The following is a 22,984-nucleotide window of genomic DNA, read 5'->3' as shown; positions in this document are numbered from 1 at the left end:
CGCCAGAACCATAGAATGGCAGAATTTCCCTCTCATTTTCAACACATTTACACCTGAGCATCAGATCACATTCCTTACCACATTGATACAAAACCAAACACACATTTATATTGGTTAGACATTTCAATCCTTTCCGAACTACATACATTTGAACCCTACTCCCATTCTGCCTTCTGCCTGTTACCATAGAAACACTTCATGAAATAGTTAACTGAGCACAGAGGTCAAAAGTTCCTCACACAATGTTACTAATCAAAACAGCAAGTGTACTTGACTTCTCAATATACCAGCTTTTCTTATGTAATGTTCCTTTCTATCAATTTTTGTTAACCAATAAGATTCAGGCTTTCAAAAACAGAAAGATGCACCCTAGTTTATAATGTAGAATATAGTCAAACAATCAATAATTTCTCTTCTTTTTTCTAAATTGCATCTTATCCACCATTTTAGAAAATTATTACTTTCCAAACTGGCACTTCATTTACAGAGACCACCTGAGTGCATCCAGCCCTCCCTTCAACATGCTTAGAGTGTGGATTGTGGGACACAGCTATATTTTCTGGAGCCAAAGGTACGCAGAACAGAGAGGAATTCACAAAGACCTAGGTGTACCAAACGTAGACATTAAATGGATTGGACAGAGAGAGTTAAAGTGGCACCAATTGATGTCATTGATGAAATCCTTTCTACACCCTGACCTCATAATTGTGCACTGTGGTGGCAATGACATAGGCACTTTGACTGGGGTAGGTCTGGAAATGCTTATGAAGGACACCTTTGGAGAATTGATGTCACTTTTCCCCCAAACTGCCTTTGTCTATTCTAACATATGCCAAAGGCAAAAATGGAACTGGTCCAATCAATTTGGTCCACAGATTGAGAAAGCTAGGAAACATGTGAATAAATCTGTTTCCGCTTTTCTCGGAGACTATAGAATGGGGTTGATATACCACAACCAAAACAATATGCATTTCAATATGCATGGCATCTATAGGAAAGATGGTGTTCATTTTACAGATGAGGAAAACAGAGTCTTCCTCATAAACTTTAGACTCTGCATCGGTACTTACTTGTAGGTACTAAAATCTTTCAATGAACACAAGGGCTCTTTTTAGAGCCAAACAAGATCTAAACACATTAGCGTGATGTATATCTCAAAAATACATGCTTCTTTTTTTTGGCAGCGAAATGCGCGGATCCTACGTGCATCCTGCAACATTTTTTTAACATGAAAAATACTATCTTACTTTTTTTGCCCTATGGGTCCTTAAGTGACCCCCTGACCAGGCCTAGGGGGTCAGGGTGTGTCTATCCTGCCCCCTTTTCACATTTTGCACACATATTTCACTGACTTGCTCAGCCTCGCTTCTACCGAGGCACAAAGTGGCTGCCAACAGTTCCTGATTTCGAATGTTTACAACCGCTTGACAGCCAATTAGAATTCAGCACGTCATTGGGACGGTGCGCTTATCCTACAATGCCAATCCTCGCACAATCCGCGGATCCACCACTCCCATTGATATATAAATGACTCTAACCGTAATTTTCAAAGACACTACTGAACAGATTGCCACCAGATAAGCGAAAAGCACAAGTCAGAACTGAGGACTACCTAGGCACAAGATGGCTGCCAACACTTTCTGGTTTGGAGTGTTGACAGACAGTTGACAGCCAATTAGCATTCAGCTCATGCTCGGGAAGGTACAGAGTACAGTAAGCTTACTGTATGCACCTCTAAATATACTTATGATTTTACTTTAGATTTTCTGAGGAACTACTGAACGGATATACACCATTTAACAAAAAGGCCCATCTGCGAACAGAACTCTACCTTTTTGCCAAATTTGGTGTAATTCCGTTCAGCCATTCGGGCTTTAGCTGTGGCTAAAGGTCCTATGGGAAACTGCATGGGGAAAACATGCTTTGGGACCACCTTGTTTCTCGGCCCCCACTTCACCAATCACCCCCAAACTTTCAGTGAAGGAGCGGTACTATGCTGGCCAAAAGTTCGGGAAATTTCAACAAGATTCATCAATCTACACCAGAGTAAATGGCAATAGAATGTTGCGGTTTTCCTATGCATAATAGGTCCTAACTTTAACTACCTACTGGTGACCGCCAGTAGGTTATATATATATATATATATATATATATATATATATATATATATATATATATATATATATATATATATATATATATATATATATATATATATATATATATATATATGTATATATATATATATATATATATATATGTATATATATTACCTACTGGCGGTCGCCAGTAGGTAGTTATAGTTAGGATTTTTTTCAATGTTAAATCTCAAAATTCTATTTGGAATAACTTTGGCACCGGTTGACGAATCTGCCTGAAAATTTCAGGAAAATGGCCTCGTCGAGCTCCGGTCCTTCCCTGAAAGTTTGGGGGGGATACAATAAGCGGGGGCCGAGATAAAAGGGGGGTCCCAAAACGCGTTTTCCCCATGTTAATTTCCATAGGGCGGTCGATTTCACTTTTAGCCCGAACGGCTGAATGGATTTACACCAAACTTGGCAAAATTGTAGGGACTGGTAGCCCGATGTGCCTTTGCTATGTCTCAAGATATGTGCTCCAGTGGATTTTGAGTAATTTAGGTCCCAAAAAATATATATATCTATAGCAGCGCACAGGTGCGCGCACCGGAGTGCGCTCCAGGCGCGACACGCGAGGTGCGCATGGAAAGCTGATTGGCTCTCGGGTGTCTGTAAACATTCCAAACAGTCCAGAGCGGTCGCCATCTTGTGTCTCGGTAAAATCGAGACATAAGAGGTGGCTAAAACAAAGTGGGAACTGACCATAAGGCGTCAGGGATAGACCCCTTTGACCCCCTAGGTTTGATGTGGGGGCTATAAAAGGGCCCCGCGGGGCATTTAAAATATTTTTTTTTTTTCGTTTTGCGCGGGGGAAGCGCTCGGTGCGCGCACCAGGTAGCGCACCGGGGAGCGTAAAATGAGGGAAAAAGATGACAGAGTTTTAAAAAAATGAAGTTTTCATTTAGAAATTGGAGGTAGTTCTTAAAAGAACTTTTTTTTTTCTTCTTTTTGTTGTTTTATATTTTTTTTGTGTTTTTGGAACTTTTTAAACTTTTTTTGGCTTTTCAAAACAGTTTTATATTTTTTTTGTATTTTTTAGGGGGAGAAACAAAAAAAGGGAATTGAAACTGGCTCAACTGGAGCAAAAAAACAAAAAAACCCAAAAAATTATTTCTTTTTGGGGCACTTGTGATTATCACCTGCAAGGACGATGAGCTTAATACTTTGTTCCCCATAGGAGATAAGCTTGCCACAAGCAGTGCAAGTAATTTTAAAATCAGCAAATCTCGGCTGAATGCAAGGCATCACCTCAGATGTTTCTGGTTGCGAGGAAGAGGGTTGTTTTCTTTGGGAGGGGGTCCTTGATGACTGGGGGAGGTTACTGGCCAGTTCCCGGAACTCTGCGCGAGAGTAGTTGTTTGGATGCTTTCTTGTCATGTGCCGAATCATGGTATAGTTACCAAAAGAATATTTCTTATTTGGGTTGCCCCGTGAAAGTTCATCATTGCAGATGAGGCAAGTGACTTTGGGCGCATTCACCTTTTTTTTCCCCTCTGGAATTGAAAAAAACTGCCAAATGAAGTGTGGTTTGGGTTTATAAGGTGTGTTTTCTTCAGGCAGCCATCTTCTTCTCCCCTCCTCCTCTTCCTCTTCCTCCTCCTCCTGTTCTTGACCACCAATATAATTTGGAGCTGGTCCTCTTGGTGGTGGTGGTGGTGGTGGTGGCTGAGATGCTCCTGCTGCTGCTGCTACTGAAGCCATTTTAAAGTACAAAAAGGTACAGAGAGTTCCAAACAGATCTTCCTCAGTCAAAGGACAAAGTCAGAATAAGGAAAAAAGGTGGGGGCTTTCATCATTTGGAAAACAAAACTGTCCTGAACCAATGAGAAGTGTTATTTTCAGGTCACAAGACCAGGGGCTTCATCATTATGAAACTAAAACTGTTATGAACCAATGAAAAGTGTTATTTTCTGCTCACATGACCCGACGCGCTTACGCTACGCGCACGGGGGCGCGCACCGTAAGCGCGTCGGAAGTTTACGTTTTGCGATCGTATTCGTTCGAGTACTTCCGGGTGCGCTTACGCCGTGCGTATCACGCGGTCGCGGCTACGCGATACGTCACGATCATGTTTTCGTTTGCGATATTGGCGCTCACGAGACGCTCCCCGGAGCGCGCCCGGGGGCGCTTTTCAGAAATACGCTTTTCGGGGCGCACTCCGGGGCGCGCTCTGGGAGCGCTCCCCCCAAAAATTAAAAAAAAAAAAATGGGATAATTGTAGAGACAGGTAGCCCTATTCTGAAGTGGTTTGTAAAAAAAGTTAACTTTATAAAAATATGTATTGTGCTACATTGGGCTTAATATATGTTAGAGCCAAAATGTAGCCCAAATGTAGCCCAAAGTAGCCCAATGAAGCCCAAAGATGGCCACCAGAGATCAAAAATTGTAAATGTAGCCCAAAATTCAACTAGATGTAGCACAACTGTAGCCCAATGACAGAATGTACCAGAGTGTTAAAAAGAACAACTAGAGTGCTAACAGTCTTATTTATAAAGTGAAACTTATAGTAAGGAATTAGCATTTAAAAAACCTATGAAATTCACTGAAAAAAACCATAGGTTTCACACCAGTTATAGTTAGGAATTAGCATTTAAAAAACCTATTAAATTCACTGAAAAAACCATAGGTTTCACACCAGTTATAGTTAGCTGGAAATTTTACTGATATAAAACCATTGAAATTCCCACGTTATAGTTAGTCGGACTCACTATAACTTGCGCGTGCAATGCACTGCTGATGACATCACATATTACATCACTCATGACATGGTCAGTGACATCACTCATGACACCATCCTTGTGACATAGTGACAGACCTCCTTTCACTATAATGTAACCCTTGAGACACATATTCAAAAATAGAAACTGAAATTTTTAAAAAAATGGAGATACCTATATCAGTTACAACAAGCAATTCAGTAATTCCACTATCTATATACACATCCACTCATTCACCAACAGTTCTATATAGTCACTCATACATATACTCACTCATCATATGAAGTGATACACCTATACATCCTGTTACACACCGACATTCATCCAAAAGTTACTCACACACATATTCACACGTGCAAATAAACTATTGGACATCCATTTATTTGAATATAGAGTTATACACACACTTCCACCTTACTTCTATTTAAAATTACACATATTTATTCTCTTAAACAATCACTTATAGAAACACATACTTATTTAAACAGGAACTCTTACAATCTCTTACTCTCACATATACTCACTTATATACATCAATATTCATATATACTAGATTAAAACATATGTAGTTACTGATAAAGACACTAGTGAGACAGTCATTCACTCACTAACAAATGACATGGTCAGTGACATCACTCATGACATCACTGATGACACCATCCTTGTGACACAGTGACAGACCTCCTTTCAGTGTAATGTAACCCATGAAACACATATTCAAAAATAGAAACTAATATTTTCAAAAAAGTGGATATACCCATACCAGTTACAACAACCAATTCAGTAATACCACCATCTAATACACATCCACTCATGTGTATGTATATGGGTTATTAGATATTTTTATTAGTATCAGTATGAGTGTCTATATGGTTTGGTGGGGGTATTACTTAGCACATAGATGCATGAGTGACTGACTCTTTGTTTGTATGTGTTTTGAAGACAACATATGTACAGGACTGTATGGGTGGATGAGTGTCTATATGTGTTTGTTAGTGAGTGAATGACTGTCTCACTAGTGTCTTTATCAGTAACTACATATGTTTTAATCTAGTATATATGAATATTGATGTATATAAGTGAGTATATGTGAGAGTAAGAGATTGTAAGAGTTCCTGTTTAAATAAGTATGTGTTTCTATAAGTGATTGTTTAAGTGAATAAATATGTGTAATTTTAAATAGAAGTAAGGTGGAAGTGTGTGTATAACTCTATATTCAAATAAATGGATGTCCAATAGTTTATTTGCACGTGTGAATATGTGTGTGAGTAACTTTTGGATGAATGTCGGTGTGTAACAGGATGTATAGGTGTATCACTTCATATGATGAGTGAGTATATGTATGAGTGACTATATAGAACTGTTGGTGAATGAGTGGATGTGTATATAGATAGTGGAATTACTGAATTGCTTGTTGTAACTGATATAGGTATCTCCATTTTTTTAAAAATTTCAGTTTCTATTTTTGAATATGTGTCTCAAGGGTTACATTATAGTGAAAGGAGGTCTGTCACTATGTCACAAGGATGGTGTCATGAGTGATGTCACTGACCATGTCATGAGTGATGTAATATGTGATGTCATCAGCAGTGCATTGCACGCGCAAGTTATAGTGAGTCCGACTAACTATAACGTGGGAATTTCAATGGTTTTATATCAGTAAAATTTCCAGCTAACTATAACTGGTGTGAAACCTATGGTTTTTTCAGTGAATATATATATGTATATATTACCTACTGGCGGTACCCAGTAGGTAGTTATTATATATATATATATATATATATATATATATATATATATATATATATATATATATATATATATATATATATATATATGTATATATATATATATATATATATATATATATATATTCACTTAAAAAACCATAGGTTTCAGGACTTATATAGTTAGGAATTAGCATTTAAAAAACCTTACAAATTCACTTAAAAAACCATAAGTTTCAGGCCTTATATAGTTAGGAATTAGCATTTTAAAAACCTTGCAAATTCACTTAAAAAACCATAGGTTTCAGGCCTTATATAGTTAGGAATTAGCATTTTAAAAACCATTGAAATTGCTCCTATATAGTTAGTTGTACTAACTATATTTCACGCACCCGCAATCCACTGCTGATGATGTCACATATTACATCATTCATGACATGGTCAGTGACATCACTGATGACATCACTGATGACATCTCAAATGACATCACTGATGACATCACTGATGACATCTCATTTGACATCACTGATGACATCATCCAGTGACTGTGTGTTTCTGTAAAGTTTAAATATGTTTTACATATTGAAGAATGAGTGGATGTATACATGTCTGGATGAAGGATTTGGTAGGTGCGTGACTGACTGTATGAGTGAGCGATTAAATGTGTCTTACTAAATGCATGGGTTAGTGACTAAACTGTCTGAATGTGTGCATCAGTTTGTCTGTTGTTGTGTAAGCTGCTGTATATGTTGATCAGTAGCTATATGAGTGGCTATATGGGTTATTGATTGGTTGCCCAAGTATTTGAATGGGAGACTGAGTGTGTGTGTGGGTGGCTGGGAGGTGTGTGACTCTGTGCATAGATGTGTGAGCACTTGATTCACTAGGTGTATGAGTTCAAGAGTGCATGTGGAAACAGCTATATGGGCGGTTGACTGTGTGCATGGGTGTGTTGGTGAGTGAATGGATATCTCAGTGCTACATGTGCAAGTAAGTACATATGTAAAACACAGTGCATGTGAGAGTTGGCATATATAAATGACTATACATGACTATACATGAGAGCCAGTGAATGTGCGAGTGGCTATATGGATCATTGTGTACTTCTATCAGTGATTGTATAAGAGAGTAAGTATGTTTCTGATTGGCTGGCAGTCGACTGTCAACATTCCAAACTGTCCAAACCAGGAAGTGTTGGCCACCATCTTGTTTTTCAGGAGAACTGAGGCACAAGAGAGCCCAAAACAAGAGTGGAAAAAACGAAAAGGGGGCAGGGTTGAGACCCCCTGACCCCCTAGCCCTTCTCAGGTGGTCCCAGAAGGACCACCAAATGCAAAAAATATATATATTTTTTTAAATCGCGGGGTACGCGCATGGTACGCGTACCCTACACGTACGGTGCGCGTACCCCGTGATTTTTTATTTTTTTGCCCTTGGGGGTCCTTCTGGGACCCCCTGAGAAGGGCTAGAGGGTTGGGGGGTCTCAACCCTGCCCCCTTTTCATGTTTTCCACTCTTGTTTTGGGCTCTTTTGTGCCTCAGTTCTCCTGAAAAACAAGATGGTGGCCAACACTTCCTGGTTTGGACAGTTTGGAATGTTGACAGTCGACTGCCAGCCAATCAGAAACTCGCTCGCGTACGGTACGCGTACGGTGCGCGTACGGTGAGCGCATATAGATATATAATTTGATCAAATTCAAATTTCTCAACAACTACTGGAGGGATTTTCACCAAATATACTACTACTGCATACCTGTACCTACCATTTTGCCAAGTTTGGTGTAATTCCGTTCAGCCGTTCGGGCTGTAGCCGTGTCTAAAGGTCCCTATGGAAATTAACATGGGGAAAACAGGTTTCCCTTTTTGCCCCCGCATGACGAATCCCCCTGAAACTTTCAGGGAAGGAGCAGAGCGGAGCTGGCCAAAATTCTGGAAAACTACACACAGATTCCTCAATCAGCACCAAAGTTATTCCCAATAGAATGTTGAGCGCATATAGATATATAATTTGCTCAAATTCATTTTCTCAACAACTACTGGAGGGATTTACACCAAACATACAAAAGGCACTGCTGCATACCAGTCCCTACCATTTTGCCAAATCTGGTATAATTCCGTTCAGACGTTCGGGCTGTAGCCTTGTCAGAATGTCCCTATGGAAATTAACATGGGGAAAACACGTTTTGGGACCCCCCTTTTTTCTCGCCCCCTGCTTGACGAATCCCCCCGAAACTTTGAGGGAAGGAGCAGAGCGTAGCGAGGCACATTTAAGGAAAATTACAGGCAGATCCCTCAATCGGCGCCAAAGTTATTCCCAATAGAATGTTCAGAATTTCCTATGGTAACTAGGTCCTAACTATATATACCTACTGGCGACCGCCAGTCGGTATTATATATATATATATATATATATATATATATATATATATATATATATATATATATATATATATATATATATATATATCCAAAAAACAGTCCTGCTCCCACAAAGAAGTGGCACGTACACGAAGTGTGCTTGGAAAAGGCTTCTTTATTGTTATTCAAGTCTCCCACGACCCCGCATAGAAAGAGAGACGCGTTTCGCCTGCGCAGCAGGCTTTGTCAAATATATCACTACTGGCGGTCCCAGTAGCTAGTTATAGTTAAAACCTAGATTCCATAGGAAATCCGCAACAATCTATATTGGAATAACTTTGGCGCCGGTGGACGAATCTTCGCCAATTTCTCCAAGAAAATGGCCTGCTCCGCTCCGCTTCTTCCCTGAAAGTTTGGGGGTGATTCGTGAAGAGGAGGCCGAGAAAAAAGGGGGTCCCAAAACGTGTTTTCCCCATCCAATTTTCCATAGAACTTTTAGCCGGGGCTACAGCCCGAACGGCTAAACAGAATTACTCCAAACTTGGCAAAAAGGTAGAGTTCTGTTCGCAGAAGGGCCCTTTTGTTAAATGGTGTATATCCGTTCAGTAGTTCCTGAGAAAATCAAAAGTAAAATCATAAGTATATTAAAAGTGCATATGGTAAGCTTACTGTAAGCTTACTGTACTCTGTACCTTCCAGAGCACGAGCTGAATGCTAATTGGCTGTCAATGGTCTGTCAACACTCCAAACCAGAAAGTGTTGGCAGCCCTCTTGTGCCTCGGTAGACTGAGGCACAAGAAAGCAGAAAAACAAACGTGTAGAGCGCAAAAAGGGGGCAGGGTAGAAACACCCTGACCCCCTAGGCCTGCTCAGGGGGTCCCACAAGGATCCCCAAGGCCTCCCCCAATTATTTTTTGGGACAAAAATTGCAGGGTACGAGTACAGTACGAGTACCGTACGAGTACCTTTCCGAGTACGAGCTGCATGCTCATTGGCTGTGAACACTCCAAACCAAGAAGTGTTGGCAGCCATTTTGTGCTCAGTAGACCGAGGCACAAGAAAGCAGAAAAACAAACGTGTAGAACGCAAAAAGGGGGCTGGGTAGAAACACCCTGACCCCTAGGCCTGCTCAGGGGGTCCCACAAGGACCCCCAAGGCCCCCCCAATTTCTTTTTTGACAAAAATCGCGGGGTACGAGTACCGTATGAGCACCGTACAAGTACCTTTCCGAGTACGAGCTGCATGCTCATTGGCTGTGAACACTCCAAACCAGGAAGTGTTGGCAGCCATTTTGTGCTCGGTACACCGAGGCACAAGAAAGCAGAAAAATGAACATGTAGAATGCAGAAAGGGGGCAGTGTATAAACAGCTTGACCCCCTAGGCCTGCTCAGGTGGTCCCACAAGGACCCCCAAGGCCCCAAATTATTTTTTTGAAAGCCCGGTCTGCTTTTTTTCAAATTACCCCCCAGGGGGACCAAATCCCGTGGGCATAGTGAAAAAGAAGTGTGGGGGGCCCCAACCCCCTCACAATGCCCCGGGGGCCACCACCCCCGGGGCAAAGCAACGCAGCTCCCTGGCGCATACTGTAGGTTCCAGGTGGGCTAGTTGGCCCCCATGGACCCCCAGTATGCAAGGGGAATTGGTTCCCCCTCTGAAAACGCGCCAGGGGGCTGCGTTGCAGAGAGTTGTAAAAAGGAGGGCGGCCCCATTACACCTCTCTGCAATACAGCTCCCTGGTGCATATTGGAGGTTCCTGGTGGGCTAGTTGGCCCCCATGGACCCCCAGTATGCAAGGGTAATTAATTCCCCTCTGCAAACGTGCCCGGGGGCTGCGTTGCAGAGAGGTGTAAAAAGGGGCGTGGCCTCATTACACGTCTCTGCAACGTAGCCTCCTGGCGCATACTGGAGGTTCCTGGTGGGCTAGTTGGCCCCCAGGGACCCCCAGTATGCAAGGGGACTTAATCCCCCAACTTAGAACACTCTACAGGGCGCATTAGCACAGTGGTGAAGGTAGGGGGCGGGGCTTGAGGTGATATGAGTTCAAACATGCCCTGAGGCGCGTTTGAAGTTGGGGAATTAATTCCTGCTCAATCCAGAGGTCCCCTAGGGGGCAACTAGTCCAACAGGTATCTCCAGTAAGCACCACGGAGCTGTGTTGCAGTGTTGTAAAAAGGGGGCATGCCCTTTGAACGACTCTCTGCAACACAGCTGCCTGGTGCATACCGGAGGTACCTGGTGGGCTATTTGGCTCACAGGGGACCTCAGGATTGAAGAGGAATTGATTCCCCAATATAGCTCACTACTATTCCTGAAAAGTAAATGTAACTGTACTTACCAGTAACTTGAATTTCCTTCCATAGGATATCATTGCCTGCTATATAAAATATATATAAATTAAACAAATATTAAATAAAAAAATATATATTACAATTTCTATATTTTTAAACACATTTTTTTCAATTTATATAAAAAATGTGTAATGTAATTTAAAAAATAAAATATCTAAAAATAAATAGTTTAAAATAATGTAGTAAATTAGTATAAAAAATATAACAATTAATACATTTAAAAATTATCATTTACAAAACTTTTGAAATTCACTGAAAAAACCATAGGTTTCTGCCACGTTATAGTTAAAAATTAGCATTTAAAAAGCCTTAGAAATTCACTGAAAAAACCATAGGTTACACACACGTTATAGTTAGCTGGACATTTCACTCATACAAAACCATTGAATTCCCTCGTTATAGTAACTGTAACTCGTGCGCCCGCAATGTACTGCTGATGACGTCACATATTACATCACTCATGACATGGTCAGTGACATCACTCTTGACATCACTGATGACATCTCAAATGACATCACTGATAACATCACTGATGACATCATCCTTGTGAAAGAGTGGCAGACCTCCTCTCAGCGTAATATTACCCTTGATACACACATTCAAAAATAGAAACTAACATTTTCAAAAAAATGGAGATACCAATTTCTGTTAGAACAACCTATTCAGTAATTTCAAAATCTACATACACATCCAGTCATTCAGTAACAGTTCTATATAGGCACTCATACATGTACTCACTCATCATATGTACTCATACACCTATACATCTTATTATACACGGACACTCATCTATAGAGTTACTCACACACAAACTCAGACATGCAAATAAACATCCATTTACTTGCATATGTAAATGTATGTAAATGTATTTGAGCTTATATAGCGCACAGCTACCCACAAAGGGTTTCCCGGCGCTTGCTTAGGGAACCCGTCCTGGTATTCCCCTGTGAGATAACCCCGGCAGGGTATCCACAAGGTGAAAGCCAGGCATCCCACCGCGAGGGGCCACTGTGGAGATTAAGCAAGCTATTGCCCAGAGTCGCAGAGTGTGAACCCGTGAGTTGAGAAGGCACCGGAGCGAGAATTATCGAGTCCGTGGAATTTTTTGAGCCCAAGACCCGCCGAGGCGGGGAATTGAACCCTGGTCCAGGGCCGATCTCAGCTTCCGGGTCTGCCGCCTCTAACCCCTGAGCCACACTTCTCCACATACATACATATACAGCTATACACCCACCACTACGCTTACTTCTACAGAATCATACACATACTTACTCTCTTAAACAATCACTTATAGAAACACATACTTATTTATACAGGAACTCTTACAATCTCTCGTTCTCACATATACTCTTTTATATACATCAATACTCACATATACTAGTTTAACACATATGTAGTTACTCATAAAGATACTATTGAGACAGTGATTATCTCACTAACACACCCATACACACACTCATCCACCCATACAGTCCTGCACACATGCTGTCTTCAAAACACATACAAACAGTGAGTCACCCATTCATGCCACCACCAAACCATACAGACACTCATACTGATACTCTAAAAACCAACTAATAACCCATATCCACACTCATGTAGCTAGTTACCAACCCATGCAGCCACTTATACACAAAGTGAGACACTGATACAGATATTTACATATTTAAACATTACTCGCTAATACATGTATTCACTAAGATAAACTTAATAAGTCAGTTATACAATCATTTTTACAAAAAAACATCCATTTAGACACTTATTTACAATTTTTTTCTTCCATCGACCTTTAGATATGCATATATAAAACATATTTATTTTTCAGAAAGACACACATTGACTGGATGATGTCATCAGTGATGTCATTTGAGATGTCATCAGTGATGTCATGAGTGATGTCACTGACCATGTCATGAGTGATGTAATATGTGACGTCATCAGCAGTGCATCGCGGGGGCGTGCAATTTATAGTTAGCTGAATTAACTATAATGGGGGAATTTCAATGGTTTTGTATGAGTGAAATGTCCAGCTAACTATAACATGTGTGAAACCTATGGTTTTTCAGTGGAAAAAAAATAAAATATATATATATATATATATATATACCCTCACTTATATCACTCATGACATGGTCAGTGACATCACTGATGACAGCATCCAGTGAGTGCGAGTGTTCCATAAAAGTGTATGACACTGAAATATATGTACTGAGCTATTGCCTAAGTGAAATTACTATTTTTTCCTTAGTACTAATGTTAGTATTTCCAATATATATCATCTGAACTATAATCCCGTTTTTAAAGTGGGTGCACTATTTATGAGAGAACTAGCCACTACACTGACACTTGGCCCCTGCTGATGTATATGTATGGTAGTGCAATGCAACAGTCGAAACTGTTCATTGAGACTTCACTCCACAATGATGGCTGAGTATGGTTACGGTTTATGACACACTGACCAGTTGGCTTAGACCTCTCTCCTTTGTGGTGAATGAGTGTATTAGTAGTTTGCTATAAATTAATCTGCTTACTAAGACATCTCTCTAGAGTGTTTGTTCATTATAGCAGTGGTTTCCAGCAGATTCACCTTTCTGCTGACACTTTCCTCCAGGATAAAAAAATATTTTTACTAATGGAGTGTGACACAGTGGCCTGTCAATAAAAAACACTCTACTGGGTGTGTGTGTTGTAGTGGTTTGTGTAAAACCTCTTTTCAGATTATCAAATGGTGTTGTTGTGGTTTGTGATAGACTGGCTTGTATGGTTAGACATGTTACTTTGGTCAATAGTGTTTAGACTAGTGGTTTAGAAAAGACAGGATCATCCGCTGGGAACTTTCTCCTGTGAGTATAGTAGTTGATAAGGTTACTGTCTACTTTTCTTATTATAAAAAAATATTAAATGGTATTTTTATGAAGTGAATCAAAGTTTGCTTGTTATTTGAGATGTCATCAGTGGTGTTATTGACCATGTCATGAGTGATGTAATATGTGAGGTCATAAGCAGTACATTTTGGGGTGCTAGCTATAGTTAGCTCAGGTAACTATAACTGCTGAATTTATATGTTTTTGTGTGTGACAAATCTGAATCTAGCTATAACACCTCTGGAACTTTTCTTTTTTTCAGTGAATTTCCTAGCTATAATATTCCTGTAACCTTTGGGTTTTCAGTGAATTTCTATGGTGTTTTAATGCTATTTCCTAACTATAACTTCCCTATCACCTTTGGTGTTTTAGTGAATGATTCAATTTTCTAAAATATAAATTGAATTAAGTTTTGGCATATTAGTTTAACTTAATAATGTACAGTTTCACACGTTTATAAATATATTTATAAATATATTTATTCACACATTCATTCCTTTTTTAAATGAAATGTTTTTATTGTTGCAACCCATATACAAGATCCCTTTGTAAAACACATATATCAAGATACACAAATGTCGTAAAAGAGAAAAGACAATTCATGGGCATGGTAAAAACAGGTAAAAATGGAGAATGAGGATACCAATAATAATAATACCTAATTATGTTCATACTAATATTTCATATTTTTAATCATGGGGCCCCTTATCTGTGAACCCAGCTTCCATTTATTTGACTCTTTGAGAGTGTGGAGACTGTTTTCCAAAATAAAATCTAGCTCTCCATATCGCAAAGGTCGGGGTTTCCTTCTGCAACCACATAGAGGCTATACAAAGTCACACCACAGCAATAAAAATCAAATAGCAAAATTCATGGGCCGGCTGTCCCTCAGTCGTACCTTCCCCTATACCCAATAGCATAGTTGGTGGCATGATTTATATTCTGACCCCTGTGAGTCCCAAGAGGAACTTCTCCATGTACCCCACTAATTGAGTTAGCTGCCCACACATATAACAGATATATACAATATCAGCCAACTCTGCGCCACAACCGAAACACTTCCCATCATTAGCTGTGCCTTTAAATCAGCAGAAACTAAAATCCTCCCAGCCATGTTGATCGATTGTTCCATGCATACACCTTGAAACCCCAGTCGGTTTCCCCATTTCAGAGTTTAAGCCTCTAAATCATCCTTCTGTATGTCTAATCAGCAATTATATAAAACCCCCTTGCTTTTCCACCTATCTACTATCCTATCCCAAAAGACCACAGGTAGTTGAGTTGATGCGGCTATAGGTGTGTAATGGCAAACCCCTCCATCTGTAACCTTCTCCGTACCACCTTCCACACCTTATAGGCAGTTGTTATAACCTTAAAGCAAGTCTTTTTGTAGTGCTAGCCTCCAACATCTTAAATAAGCAATTCTTGGACTCGACGCCCAACAACATCTGATATATGAATAAAATCTCCGCAAGGTTTCCGACTTCCTCCCCTGTTAACATTATCCACATGTTTTTATAATATACAGGCATAGTAATAAAGTGTAAAGTCCTGAACAACCAGGCCACTCTTCTCCCGAGGTAATGTCATAAAGTGTGTTGCTCTACGCGGTTTCCCTTGGGCCCATAAAAGCCTGATACAGTGTGATTGAAGCTGTTGTAACTGGCGCCTAGTAAGCTCTAACGGTACAGATCTAAAATAGTGAAGAACTTTGGGTAAAATGATCATTTTTAAAATATTACACCACCCCACCAGTGACAAACGAAGACAATCAGCTTTCTCTAGCTGTTTTTTAACACTGGTTAGAATGGAACCCCAGTTAACCTCCACTAGTTCTTTGTAAGCCTGTCTTAATCTTAATACCCACATATGTCATCATATTGGTCACTCTGGGGGCCCCACTGCAGCCTTGGTTTGTGCAGATGATCCGTGTTTTAGATGTATTAAGTTTGTACCGGACACAGACCCAAACCTATGCGCAAGTTGTTCTATCTCAAGTATAGCTACAGCTGGGTCAGATGTTAAAACCGCTATGTGATCTGTGTAAGCCAGAGCTCGGAACTGCTCTTGTCTACAAACCATAGGTTTCTTGGGCTCCCCTCCAACATAGTTAAATAAGGGTTTATCTATAACACAAATAGCAGTGGAGAGCACAGACAGCCCTGCCTGGTACCTCTCGATATGTGCACTGGTTCAGACTCTAGGCCATTTATACAGATTCTAGTTTTGGGGGACTTATACATAACTTGGATTGATTTAATAAAGCCAGGACCAAACCCCAAATAACCACCCATACAAATTCCTAGGAGACATGGTCAAGCAATACCAAGCAAAGCGTGGTGCCTTGCGCGTTGGCTACGTCAAACAGGGTAACCACCATGTTGATGTGGTTGACCGTCCCCCTGGTAGGTATAAAATGAATGCTGTTGTATCGACACCAGTGGTGTAATGACTCTAGCCAAACGGGAGGCTTACATTTTAGTATAGATCTTCCAACACAAATATCTCTAGACATCTACACGTGTGATAAACCAAGAGCCCTTATTCATAAATGAAGAGAAATATAGTAGAAAGACAAAAACAAGCAGGGAAAACCAGGCAAAGATATATAAAATATAAAATACGCCTATCCACTTAAGCCCCATTAAATAGATGTAAGATACTCTTTAGCCTGCACTTCAGAAGTGAAAAAGCGGATTTGCTCATTATGCATATCCTTCAACGTGGCAGGATTAAGCAGAAAGGCTTGGGCCGCTTTGCCCTGAAACAGAGAGATAAGTTGTCGCAATTTCCAACTTTTTTCCACAATATGGTGACAAAAATCTGGTCTCACAAAAATTTCTGACCCCTTTCCTACCCTTTTTCTATTGGGGTATGCAAGTTCGTACACAGCTTGGTGAGCCAAGAAGTTATTAAAAGATATTAAGATCGCTCTGGGTCTGGCAGTGTTCTTTCCCGGTTTTATACATTATGTGAACAGGAATCTATGTGCTCTTCGGATCGCCTGATTCCAGTCTCACTGTGGAAGCTCAGGGAAGGCCTCAGTAAAAAGGTTAAAAATAAACTTTTGCATGTCCTGGCCCTCCATGCCTTCAGCGATCCCTACGATTTTCAGATTGCTACGGTGAAGGTGATTTTCAAGGTCCGTTAGCTTCCACTGTGTGTTCTCTTTTGATGCACATATTGACTCTGTTACTGGCTTTTGAGCTGCCAGCTGATCCTCCAAATTAACAAATTCAGGCTTCTGCCTCATAAAACCTTTCTGCGAATTCAGAGCAGGATTTCGCAATATGTTGAATCAAGTTCTGTAGTTTGCGACATGCGCCTTGGTTCTGCTGGCTTTCCATACGAGTTTCTTCTCTTTGTGCCATTATGCTTCCATATATCACTGCAAGGGAAATATGTTCAGGCTTCTCCACCATCCACCATGCCTTCGATTGGATGTTTATTTACGCCCCCGTCTGACCTTAGCCCAGCCGAAAATAAATAGTCGCCATACCAGGGCATCATTCCACCCATCTTGATTAGCGGTCTCGTCATGTTCAAACCTCTTGCCTACTGTGGGTAGGATGACTTCTGATGCATCAGACCTTTGGACCTGATCCTCAGGATACAGGCTGCTTGACTCACTATGGCCACTGCTCAGGAACACCCTCCAAAGAACGGACTCAAGTTCATCTCCTGAGGATTCCAAGGGGTCTGAAAGAGAAAAAAAGTAATCCCCGGAATCTGTTGCATTAGTCGTATTCTGTATAGCGATGTTATCCTTTCCCCTCGGTTTCTCCTCTGGTTCTTCCACATTCAAAAAAGTGTCTGTCTGTGCCTCCTTTTTGGTTATAGTGCTGCTCAGAGCTTCCTCAGTGGCAATATTAGGTCCTCTGCACTATTTTTGGTAGGTTTTCTCTATGACAGAGGTCGCAGACTAATGGGCTTTGCCTCCCATGGACACAGCATTAAGAGGAGTGTCACCATACTTGCTAGTCTGACTTATGTTTTCTGGATTGGTCAGTAGTAGGATAGCTACTGTCCCCCTCAACTTGTCATTGGTTCATAGAGGAGTTTCCCAGTTTACTAATACCTCCTGCTGATCTCCCTGCCAATTCCCCTATTTCTTTTAGCAGATTTTGCTGCTTTTTCCTCTTCCCAAGAAGAAACAAATGGTGTATATTGCCCTTAAAGCTGTCTTTGCCTTGCGTGCCTTCTCGTTTCTTTTCCCCCATTTCTCCTGTGCTGTACGTAGCGCTGCTCCTTTGTTGTATCACACCACTCTTGGTGGTTCCAGCTGTGTCCACTGGGGTATGAGGTTTCTCTCGTACAGACTTTGGAGGCATCAGAGAAGTCGGATCAGCTCCGCTCCCAGTCCTGAAGCTGCTCCGCACTGTGTGCCGGGAATGCGGAAGCCGGTGAGGGTACCAGACAGAGCTGAGGAGCCATCACATGAAGGACCAAGAAGCCACTGAAATCCACCAGAACATGCCTCGCCAAGTCCAGAGGTCACTCCTTATCCTTCCAGGATTACGGGCCATGAGGGTTATAGGGGAGGTGAGTTTTCTGAAGAGGGGGGAGAGAGTCCAGGAGCTAGATGACCGACGAATGCGTGCCATCTTGCTTTTTCTGCACTCAACCCACATATTCATTCCTATTATATATTTTGAAACTAAAAATAAAAAAATGAAGGTAAGGTAACTTATGTAGTCTTTCTATAAATGCAGTGCACCAAGACTTCCTCTTTTAATTCATTTTATGGATCTGCAGATCCATTTCCAACCAAAAGCACACATTTAATACTAAAACAACAACAACACATTTAATACAAACATAAAATGGTGCAGTATCTGTAGGTTTAGCACTACCTGTGTGTAAGTGGCTGTGTGGGAGAATGTGTTGGTGTATGAGTCTGTGAATGGATGTGTGAGTGGGTGTGTATGTGGTTGTATTAGTGTGTAAGCAGATATGTGAATGGATGTTTGAGTGGCTGTGTAAGTGGCCTTGTTGGTCTGTGAGTTGATGTGTGAGTGGTTGTGTGGGTCTATGAGTGTGTAAATGGGTGTATAAGTAGCAGTGTGGGTCTGTGAGTGGGTTCTGTGGGTCTGTGAGTGGGTGTGTGAGTAGTTGTGTGGGTGTGTAAGCAGGTGTGTGAGTTGTTGTGTGGGTTTGCAAGCAGGTGTGTGAATGTATGAGTGGGTATGTGCATGGGTGTGTTCATTGCTGTGTGGGCCTGTGAGTGGGTATGCTACTGGTTGTATGGGCATGCATGTGAGTATGTGAGTGGCTTTGTGGGTCTGTGAGTGGTTATGAAAGCAGTTTGGTGGGCTTGTGAGTGTGTGTGTGAGTAGTTGTGTAAGTGTACAAGTTAGTATGTGAGTGTGTGAATGGGTGTGTATGTGTGTGTCTGAGTGGGTGTGAAAGTGGTTTTGTGGGTCTGTGAGTAGCAATATGACTGTGTGCATAGGTGTGTGAGTAGTTGTGAAAGTGTGCAAGTCAGTATGTGAGTGCAGTAATTGGTGTGCGAGTAAATGTAAAATGTAAATGTAATTTGTACTTGTAAAGTGCACTAATACCCCAACTGGGGTGTCCTGGCACTGTAAAGCATACCGCTGTGGAACCCTTCCTGGCTTTTCCCTGTGAAATGTCCAGGGCACCCCCAAGGTGAGGCCAGGCATCCCAGCGCTGTTGGGGCGGCTGTGGAGTTTAAGCAAGCTATTGCCCAGAGTTGCAGAGTGGGACCCATGATTAGAATAGGCACCGAGGCGAGAATTATCAGGTCCGAGGAAATTGAGCCCAAGACCCACTGAGGTGGGAATTGAACCCTGGTCCCGGGCCATACCTCTGCATCAGGGTCTGCCGCTCTAACCATTGAGCCACACTTCTCCAGTGTGACTGCGTAAATGACTGTGTGGGTTGTAAGTGGGTGTGTAACTGGTTTTGTGGGTCTGTGAGTGGGTGTGTGAGTGAATGTACAGGTGTTTAATTGCTTGTGTGGGTGTAAAAGTGGGCATGTGAGTGTGTAAATGGGTAAATGGGTGTGTGAGTGGCTGTATGGGCCTGTGAGTGGTGTATCTAAAAAAAGCAAAGCACAGGCTCCATCGCCAAGCCATAGCAAACTATGCTCTGCTTTGAGTAAACAAGAGCATGTAAAATGCTCTTGCTTACTCAAAGCAGAGCAGAATTGCTTTTGGACTTAGAGAGATTCATGTTCAGCAAAAGCAATGCTGGCTCCTGCAGGAGGCAAGGACCTGGGGAGCTGGAAAAGACTGCAGGGGCCTTGAGCCCCACCCACGGTCCCCAACAGATCAGAGTGGATGCCCTGGATGGGACATGGGTACCCACAGTGGAGGCAGGGACCCAGGGTATTGTCTCACAAGGGACGAAATCGGCCCAGAAGGGGACATGAGGCCCCCTACCTTTAATTTAAAAAAAAGAAAGGCCGGGCCCTGGGGAATTGGGTCCTTGGGGCCTAACTTGACCCAGGATGGGGGGACTGTGCGTCCTCTCCACATTTCATTAAGGACTAGCCCTGGGGATGGCACCTTCGGGGACGAAAGCAGCCCAAGGAAGGGCCCTATGCAGCCTCTGAAGGTGCAAATCCATTCAATAACTATTGAGAAATTAAAACTGAACAATAAAGTGATATCTCTGGTTGCAGATATTTTGCAGTGGTTTCATGGTGGTCGAGGATATTTCATGACAATTTCACAGTATATTGCGAATGCTATTATTGGCTGAGCTCAACCTGAACAGAAAGTTGCGGCCGCCATTTTATTGGGAATGGTTCTTGGGGCTGAACATTTCTGTGAAAGCTAACATAAGGGGCCAGGGTAGAGGTACTCTGACCTCATGTTTGAGAAATAGGGGTGTTGTTGACATAAGTTATGTGGCAAAAAATGGATAGTTTTCATCACACACGAAAACAGCGACTGCCAGCGTGGCCCCCGTGTGCCAATCATGGGGTAGTGGCGACTATCACAGCAACACTGCGAATATTGGTGGAAATATAAATCACAAAGTATCTTTATCTATATACTCACCTTCACTGGTCACAGTCACAGACTCATGTTCACATTCACAAACTCACTCAGACACTTAGGGAAACATCCTTTACAACGAAACTGTTTCCACACAGTACCTTTACAATGCAGGATTTACAACGCAAGTCGTTACAACGACTTGCGCTGGAGGGCGCTGTAGGATAGGGAATACATTTAATTTACTATCCAAAACCTTCCCTACGATCCACGGGGACTGGAGTTGTAAAAGTAAATTAAACTATTCACTATCCAGCACCCCCCAATGCAAGTCGTTGTAACGACTTGTGTTAAAAAACCTGCGTTGTAAAGGCATGCGTGGAAAAAGAATGCGTTGTAACGACATACATCCGACACTTATGCACCCATTTTCATATCCACTCACACACTTATAAATCCAGTCACATGCCTATTCAGATACTAATGGACCCACTCACATACCAATTCAGGTAATCATGCACCCACTAACAGATTCACTTGGAAAGTGACATACCCATATACGTCCCACTCAGAGACTCACGTACCTACTTAGACACCCTCTCATGGACTTATGCACACAATATCATATCTGCTTGGAGACTGTTACACCCACTCACAGTCCAACCTGGGCACTCATGAACCCACACACAGATCCACTCAGATACTCATGCACCCACTTACAGACTCACATGGAGAGCCATGCACCCATGTACATACCCACTCAGAGACTCATGCACCCACTTACAGACCCACTCGAACACTCATGTATGTACTCACAGACACAGTTAGACACTCACATACCCACTGACAGACCCAGTGAGACACTCCTACACCTACTCATAGATGCCCTCAGACACTCATACACCCACTTCCACACCCATGCAGTCACTCACACACTCAGTCACAGACCCTATTAGAGACTTATACACTCACCACTCACTCATATACTCAGAGAGTCACACACTGACTAACAGACTCACTTGATATACACGTACCTACTCACTCATCCACTCAAACACTCTTGCATCCACTCACAGATCCACCCAGACACTCACTCTAACAGTCACAGAACCACTCAGATACTCATGCATGCACCCATTCGCTCACCAATTCAGAGACTTATGCTTGCACTCACAGACCCATTTAGACACTCATCCGCCCACTCACAGATCCACTCAGACACTCACACACCTATACAATCACTCACACAACCACTTACAGACCTACTCAGAGACTTATGCACCCAGTCACTTATACACTCAGAGACCCACGTGCCCACTCACAGTCCCACTCAGCGACCTATGCACCCACTCACAGAACCACTCAGACACTCACACTCCCAGTCATTGATGCACTGAGAGACTCATGCACTCACTTACAGACTCACTCAGATACTCATGCACTCACTCACCCACTCACACATCCACTTAGACACTCATGTATCCAATCACAAATCCAGTCAGATAGTTATGTACTTACTTACAAATACACAAAGGTGCTCATTTCCCTACTCATGGATCGACTTACAGACTCATTCAACCAATCACAGACCCATTGAGACACTGATGCATCCACTCTTAGATGCACTGAGACAGTCATGCAGTTCTCTCCAGAACCATTGATAGACTGATGCACCATCTCACAGATCCACTTAAATACTTATACAGTGAATGAGAACATTACTGATACAGTGATGCATGCAGTCACAGATTCCACTGAAAGAGTTATACACTGTTATAGATATATTAAGGTAGTTATACATGCTATTATAGAATCATTTAGACAGCAATGTGTTTAGTATATTGGGTATTATCCATTTTGCAGTTAT

This window comes from Lissotriton vulgaris, chromosome 11, assembly GCF_964263255.1.
Source record: "Lissotriton vulgaris chromosome 11, aLisVul1.2, whole genome shotgun sequence".
NCBI classification, from domain to species: Eukaryota; Metazoa; Chordata; class Amphibia; order Caudata; family Salamandridae; genus Lissotriton; species Lissotriton vulgaris.
This window is presented reverse-complemented; position numbering follows the sequence as displayed.